Here is a 7,647-nt window from a genome sequence, read left to right on the forward strand (position 1 = left end):
TTTAGGTATTTGTAAAAATATTTTATCGGCCTCGTGCTTTTCAATATTTTTGCGTATTAAAAATGCATGTATATTCATTTTTGCACCGCAGAAAAAATGGAAACAAAAAGGGTTGCTTGAGTTGGAGGTGCCCGACTAGGAGATACCCTGTGCTCAGCACCAAGCTGCCGTTACAAGCATTTAAACTTTCTTCAAAGAAACTTTGCTCTTATAACCTTGACCCGTATTTATGATCTAAGAGATGCGAATTTTTCGAAAAGTGTATAACACGTAATAAATGAAATTTCTAGGGATCTTTAAAACTGATTTTGAAGACGATTAGATAACAAGAACAAAAAACTTTGATATAACCATTTTCAGTGGCGGATGGAATTTCCAAAATCGCTGAAACACATATTCATTAAGTTCTTATAAAACTGAAAGCTTTTCCCAAATATCTTTGAATCGCATTTTCCATAGCTTTTTTTTGTTAAAGACTTTGGAAATGAGTTTGAAATGAATTTAAAAACTCACCCACCAAATCTTTGGCTCAGATTTCTCCGGAGAAGTCTATATATTTGGAAAAGTGTGATACAAAAATTTACTTTAAAAGGATGGTGTCAAAAAAACAGGTGAAGAGAAGATTGGAGTATAATACACATGTTGATTACTGGCAATGAGGAATTATTGATAGTCTGATTTCTGATGTTGAGCAGGCGTACATGGATAAAATCGCGGTCTAAAAAACTCGTTGAAAGAAAGTATTAGGTAAAAAATTAAAGTGTGTATATTATAAATAATCAAGGAATGTATGAAAAACTATCCTGACAAATTTTTTGCGATTTTTCCACACTTTCGGGTGGAATATCCCGACACCTCGACTTAGCGTGCACCTCCATAACAAAATATTTGCGCTGTGTGTTGATCAGCAATCAGTCAGTCAGTCAGTCAGTCAGCAAATCAGTCATTCAGGACAAACAGTTTTATATATAGATATGTACATAATAAGCAATACAGGGGTATTATTTATATATCGGTAATTTGCCCATTTCCAAGAGATTAAAACGGACAACTGTTAACTGTTTGACAAGCTTAAACAAACTACCACCCATCCACGCATGAATGTTTCCAATGCTTCCAACGACCACCTGTTGATTTTTCTCGTTCATATACTCTCTGGCTGCACATTGTGGAAATTCACCACAGCAGTCGCAAAACACTTCAAATTCAACACAAAGTATAGTGTTCGTTCGACTACCAAGATTTTCAGTACGCTCCAGCCACTCGTGTGGGATGCATCGCTAACTATATTCGGACGAATATTCCCCTATGAAATTCTTTTTTCCGACTTTGTTTCCATTGAGCCGACTTAATTTACATGGGCCACTTACTCACACACGTAATGTCACACATACGCCTTCATAAAGATAACAATGAAAATATAATTTTAGTGCCTAGTAAAAATCCACAGTGGACATCACTTTTGTTATGCTTCGCTTTGCTTTGCGTGCAGCCAAATAAAAGATAATAGAATTGGCAAAAAAAAAAGATAATAAATAGTTGGGAGAGCTAGGCCGTATTTTTATATAAAAAACCGCCCAAAGAAAAACAAAGCAAAAAAAACTATGGAAATGATATTGACGTGGGCGCAAGTCAAATTTAATTTCACGCTTAGGAAGTTCTTTCCGTTAGACCTCGTAAAAAATACATCAAATAAAAATGAATTTTTAATAAAAGTATAGCTAAGAAGCGGTGCCTTACACAGACGCATACTACATTCGGATGTATCGAAAAGCTTGCTACTTACATGAAGCAATGGGTTGGAAAAATATATGTACATACTATATTATTATCTACTATAAAATAGATGTTTCCCTTGTTTCTAGTCCTGCGACTTTTCCAAATAATATTCTGATATTCTGGTTTTAGGAACTCTTTAACACTTCAATATGTTGAAATTTTTTCTTTAGACTCTTATTTTCTTTTATTAAAATTTTTATTTTCTAGTTTAAAATACATATTAATAGGCACTAATAGCCCTTTCCTATTCGACTAGCACATCCAAACATTTTGAGTTTATGTTTAATTGTCTTAAAATCAATAAGTAAGAGTTTCTAGTCGGGAGCTCCCGACTAGGGAATACCCTGAACACACTTTTTTCAACACCAAATGCAGCACGCGCTACTCTCTCTTTTGAAGTACTAAAGATAAATTAAACAAGTAAGAGGTTCTAGTCGGGAGCTCCCGACTAGCGGATACCCTGAACCCTCTTATTCCAACACTAAATGCAGCAATAAAGATAAATTAAAATAAAAAAGTTCTTTTGGCAGGTTTCGAACTTGCAACTAACCGTATTACTTGCCGCCGTCTCTACTCAATAGTCACAGTTGGAGTTTGCGCTAGCTGCCCCATCCAATTGCGCTGTACAACACATTACTTTTGGGGTTTACTTAACCGATCTTAATGAAATTTTCTAAAGTTTATCTTATTGTACCATAGAATATTAGTTTATTCCCAAAAAGTCAATGGCATTAAAATTGTAGCTTAAATTGGTGGGCAATACAAGCTGGATTATTAACTTTATTTATAGCTATGAGGTAGAAGCGGGGAGGTGGCGATAGGTAGAAAATGAAAGTGATCCTAGCTTCATATTTACCCAATTTGCCAAAAAAAAAAAAAAAACAGGATGTCGATGTCGATTTTTATCGATTGCTTGAAAACGGAGTAAGTTATCGGAGATGCTTTCTTCTGCCTGTTAAATACATTTGAAAAAAACATTATACCCTATTTACCCATTTTCAATGGGTTTAGGGTATACAAATTAAAAGTAAATATATAAATATAAAATATGTTTATTATAAATAAATATATATAATATAGTTCTGCTTCTATGCTGAATGCAATTCATAATTTGTGTGTGTGTGTGAGCACTTGCAGATAACTTAATTGGATGATAGAACATTGCGCATAATGGAAATGTACGGTGCAAGCAGTGCTTTATACAAGGATAGTACTTCACGAAGCGTCTGGGCTTTTTTAAATTATCAACAATGCAGTTTTATTTATGGGTTATTCCATTTTACCTAATTTATTTAAATCGCAGTATGCTTCTTCTTGGCAGCAAGAAGCGCTTCTAAATCCCGACGCATTCATAAGATTGTTGGGAATAAATCTAATTCGAATTAAGCTAATAGTAAACCATACCTCAGAGTATCACAGCTGATTTAACGCATGATAATTGTGTAAAATGTTGACTGTGCTCAAAGTTAAGAATACAACAAAATGGCTCAGTAATCGACTACATTGCAAAAATCAAGTTATACGTTTTCCCATACCCAACCCGAGTATATGCTTTGGAGAGCCGTTCCATAACTTTCGATAGAGCTGTGCATCAAAGTTCAATAAAGTTCAGGCTTTATTTAACCAAGGAATGCTTCACCTGCATACATACATCTATTGTTAGTTGTAGTCGCTGGTTGAAGTCCCAATATTCGTTCAATTCAATTGAGTCCTTTTCAAGCCGAAAATATTTTTCTTTATATTTGTAAAGATCTAGATTTTCCCAAATCGCCAAGTTCGTAGTGAGCGTAGCCAAGTCTCTGGCATGATTATGATCGTACAGACGACGTACAGCCATTGCACTCCTGTCAATTTATGATCTTGTATAACAAGAACATAATTATGCATATAAATCTTAATATTTTATTTTATAACTATCAAAGCTGGCAATATTAAAACTCGTAGTTTGTGAAACAGGAAAGCTTAAAACAGCTTGATTTCAGTTTATATACCCATTGAACATATGTATAAGGGTGCAGTATGCAGTATGTACTAGGCAGAAGGAAGTATCTCCGACCCTATAGAGCGCATATTTTCTTGGTCAGCCCAGTCGATCTAGCCATTCGTCTGAAATCCATTCCTCCTTGGTGGAAATGGGGGTCAAAGATTTGGTGGGTGACGGTTCACGCTCAAATTTTATTTTTCGCAAAATCTAAATGAATTTTAAGTTTTGTCCGATTTGCTTCAAACTTATTTTTAAAAGCTCTACATAAGAACTTAATGAATATGTGTTTCAGCGATTTACAAAAACATTTTTAAAGATCTTTGAGCACATTTTACACATGCCACGGGCATGGCGGGGTTAAGCCCGCAAGGACTGAATATATACAAAACGTAGAAAACGTAAATGCTTAAACTTCACCCTTTGCATTCTTGGTTCGAGTTTATGTGTATTTATGTCTGCGTGAGTAGGCAAATATGTATTAATTATTATAAATACGCGTGCATTTTCAAAAGGATCAACTAAATGCGTATTTATACTATGCTCTTTTCTTAAAAATACCCTTGACCATGGGAAATGGGTAAAAAGAAGTAAATAGGTAATTCTATGTTTGTTTCAAATCAACGATAGTTTGCCCCGGCGTGTGCTTTAGGGTCGGGCAATCCCGAGTAGAGCAATTTTATTTGAGTTTTTGGTTTTGGCAAAAATCCAGCACCCCTGAACCATCGTGCAACGTATAGGAAAAAAAACATACACGTTCCCATCAGGCTAGACATAAACAATGAAGTTTGTTGCTCACTTTTATGGGCAGTAGCATTAACATCAACTTACTCGGTTGCTGGTGAGTCTTTTCAGCCAATTTAAGTGCCTTACAATTTTCCGCATTGTCTCCGTTTTTGTGCTTATACATTTAGGTCGCTGGTTTCGTCCATTCTCGGCCAGTCCCGGGCCACTGTCATCGCTTAGCTTAAGTTGTTGCAGCATTTTGTTGTCCTTTCTGCTCGTTGCCTGGTTAAAAGCATCTTAGCGTTAGCAAAAGCATTTCGCCAACACAAAAACGCACACATACAGAATACGAGCCCATAGTCCTTATTGGACACAGCTCAAAGGACACACACATGCCATAGGAACGTCGCCAGCAACACGTTGAGCCTTGGTCCCAGCCTCACTCTTGGCCTCTGCAGTTGGATAACCACGTTTGGCGCCACAAAAATGCAGAAGGAGCGGCAGCTCGGGCAGCTCGGGATATCTCGCCCTAGTCGCACCAGTCGTAATCTGCTGCGTTTAGTTTATTGCCGCCCATTTGTTAAAACAAAAGCGCTGCCAGAGAAGAGTTTATGATGCGCTTTGCTTAAAAGTTATTAACTAAATTGTATACGCTTGAAATTGAATGCTGCTCTCAGGTCTTTGTTTGGGCGGAAACTTAATCGCTTCAAGTAAAGAACGGGACACAGTAAAAGAGAACACTCTGCAATCATCGCAGGTGGAAGTAAGAAAACAAGAAGAAATGGTGGGAGTGAGGATAAGCTATGCCCAGGGCAGCTATCCAGGGCGGCAAACGGCCAGTAGCTATGGGCTCGATAATAAAGCAAAAGTTGCAACACAATATTTCAGTGTCATTAAAAATCCAGAGCACACTGCGGGGCTTAGGCGGGGCATCAAAGCCAAACCATGCATATAAATTGTGTGCAGCGACAGCAGTAAGAAATTGCCAAAGGCAAAGCGAAAAAGTCTCCGGCAAGTTTAGCGAAATATGCAACGTAAGATATCAAACTGTAGAAACCTGAACAAAAAGATATAAATACGGAGGTGCCACAGGAATTTCATTCAATTGGTTTTCATATCTTTGGTGTTTTATTTCGGGTTTAACTCGATTCGCCTGAAAAGCAATTTTTAAACAAGACTCTCTCGTTTAGTTTGCCCCATTAGAAGATACATAAGAGGTTCATAAGAAGATGCACTTCCAATAAAAACATTTGCTATCGCTGTATTTGTATACTTTTTGTCCTGACGGCCTAATTGATGATCAACGTAAAGTCCACTGTAATATATGAGAAGCCGAATATAACTTATGTACATAAATGAATATTACTATAATACACCCTACGTAGGTGTAGTCCGCGATTGTATAAAGCTCTTTTTGTCTTTCTTCTGATAGCCTTAAATCATATTTTGAGAGATCTTTTGGAAAATTAAACAAATTTGAGAAAAATATTATATATAATTTAATTATTTTCCGTATGTACGGATATTTTACTAAATCTATAAAAATTTGTGTATATACAATCGTTGTATTTGTAAATAAAAAGTTAAAAATGCTTCATTTGAGCACTCAATAATAATAAATAATTTTAATTACAATAACTTAAGAATTGATAAATAATTAAATAGAATTTAAAATGTAAATGTAGGTCTAAATTTATTTCGTACTCGATTCCTAGCTACAAGGATTGCCTTACAATTTTGCACAATCCGGTTACATCTTTAGTTTAACACAAATAGTGCCTACTAGACTACACTGATTTGCGTAGGGATCCACCGAATTTGTCAATTGACATATGCATATATTTGGATCTGTATATAGATATATGTTTGCGCATAAGGAATGTCTGTGTGTTTGCACGTCATGCACGTCAATGTCACAATAATGATTGGGAATGTCAAAATATTTGGTAGTTCACAATGATTGGGACTGGCAAATAAAGTTTTATGTTGCGACTGTTCTAGAAGAATTATTGTCGCTTTGCTTAGAACTGTCAGGGCGTCGACAATGTCGCCGAGTGTGGTTCGATGGGATACAAAGGGAAACGGAAGAACGCTGAGTTATGTTGCTTCCTGAGACGCCTAGCGTACACATCGAAACTCGCTGCGCTCTGAAGCCTTATAGAATGGAGAATAATACTCGCACTCCGACATATACATAACGTATAATCAGTGAATGATTGGTGTAATTGGTACTATATGTTTCTTATATTTAAAAGGGTTTGTCTAGCACGAATGAATAATTGAGCAGGTAGAAAGTGAGCACTGATACAGGGTTTTGGGCTAAAAAATAGTGGTCAGAGTTTGTATGATAAACATAAAAAATATAAATGTATCCTATGAACGTGACGTCATGAGCACGTTTTGCCAAGGTGTCTGAGCGTCGGAGTAAAAGTGACAAGTCACAAAAGAAGAAGGTGGTTTGGTAGTGATGGCGAAAACCTAGACGCATGATGGACAGCTTTGTATCTGCTACATGTTGGCGAGAATTACAGAAACAGTTTCGGTACCACTTGCATTTTGAACATTTCTCATTTGACCTACACGACGTCGGACAACTTCTTCTAGGTTTATAAAATATTTATACGGTTGTCCGGGAGATATAGTTCGCGGGAGTGTACATTGCCTAGAAGCGCTGCGAAAATTAATGCGGTCTAACTAAACTCGTGGACAGTGTCGCGAGGGAAAATGATATTTATATATAAAAGGTTAGCTAACACACTGCTAAGTGCTTAAATGAAATAATTTAAACTTATTTTTTGTACATTTTATTAAGTACATTCTTGTCGATACAGTTCGAGAATAGTATATGACATTGATTGGATATCGATGACACGTCATAATAAATAACAAGTAAGAGGTTCTAGTCGGGAGCTCCCGATTAGGGGATACCCTGAACCCTCTTCTTTCAACACGAAATGCAAATATATATACTATCCCAGAAGCATGTCAAGTTTGCTAAATCTAGCTCTTATTATTTAGAGAAACTTTATCGATTACTTGGAAACGGGGCAAGGTATCGAATATCGAAAATCGATCTGCGATCTGACCTACCTAACCTAACGTCTCTAGCTGCTATAGGCTCTGAGATCGACGGACATACAGACAGACAGACGGACATAGCT

Source organism: Drosophila novamexicana, unplaced genomic scaffold (assembly GCF_003285875.2).
Source record: "Drosophila novamexicana strain 15010-1031.04,08,12 unplaced genomic scaffold, DnovRS2.1 tig00000960-arrow-arrow-pilon, whole genome shotgun sequence".
Lineage (NCBI taxonomy): Eukaryota > Metazoa > Arthropoda > Insecta > Diptera > Drosophilidae > Drosophila > Drosophila novamexicana.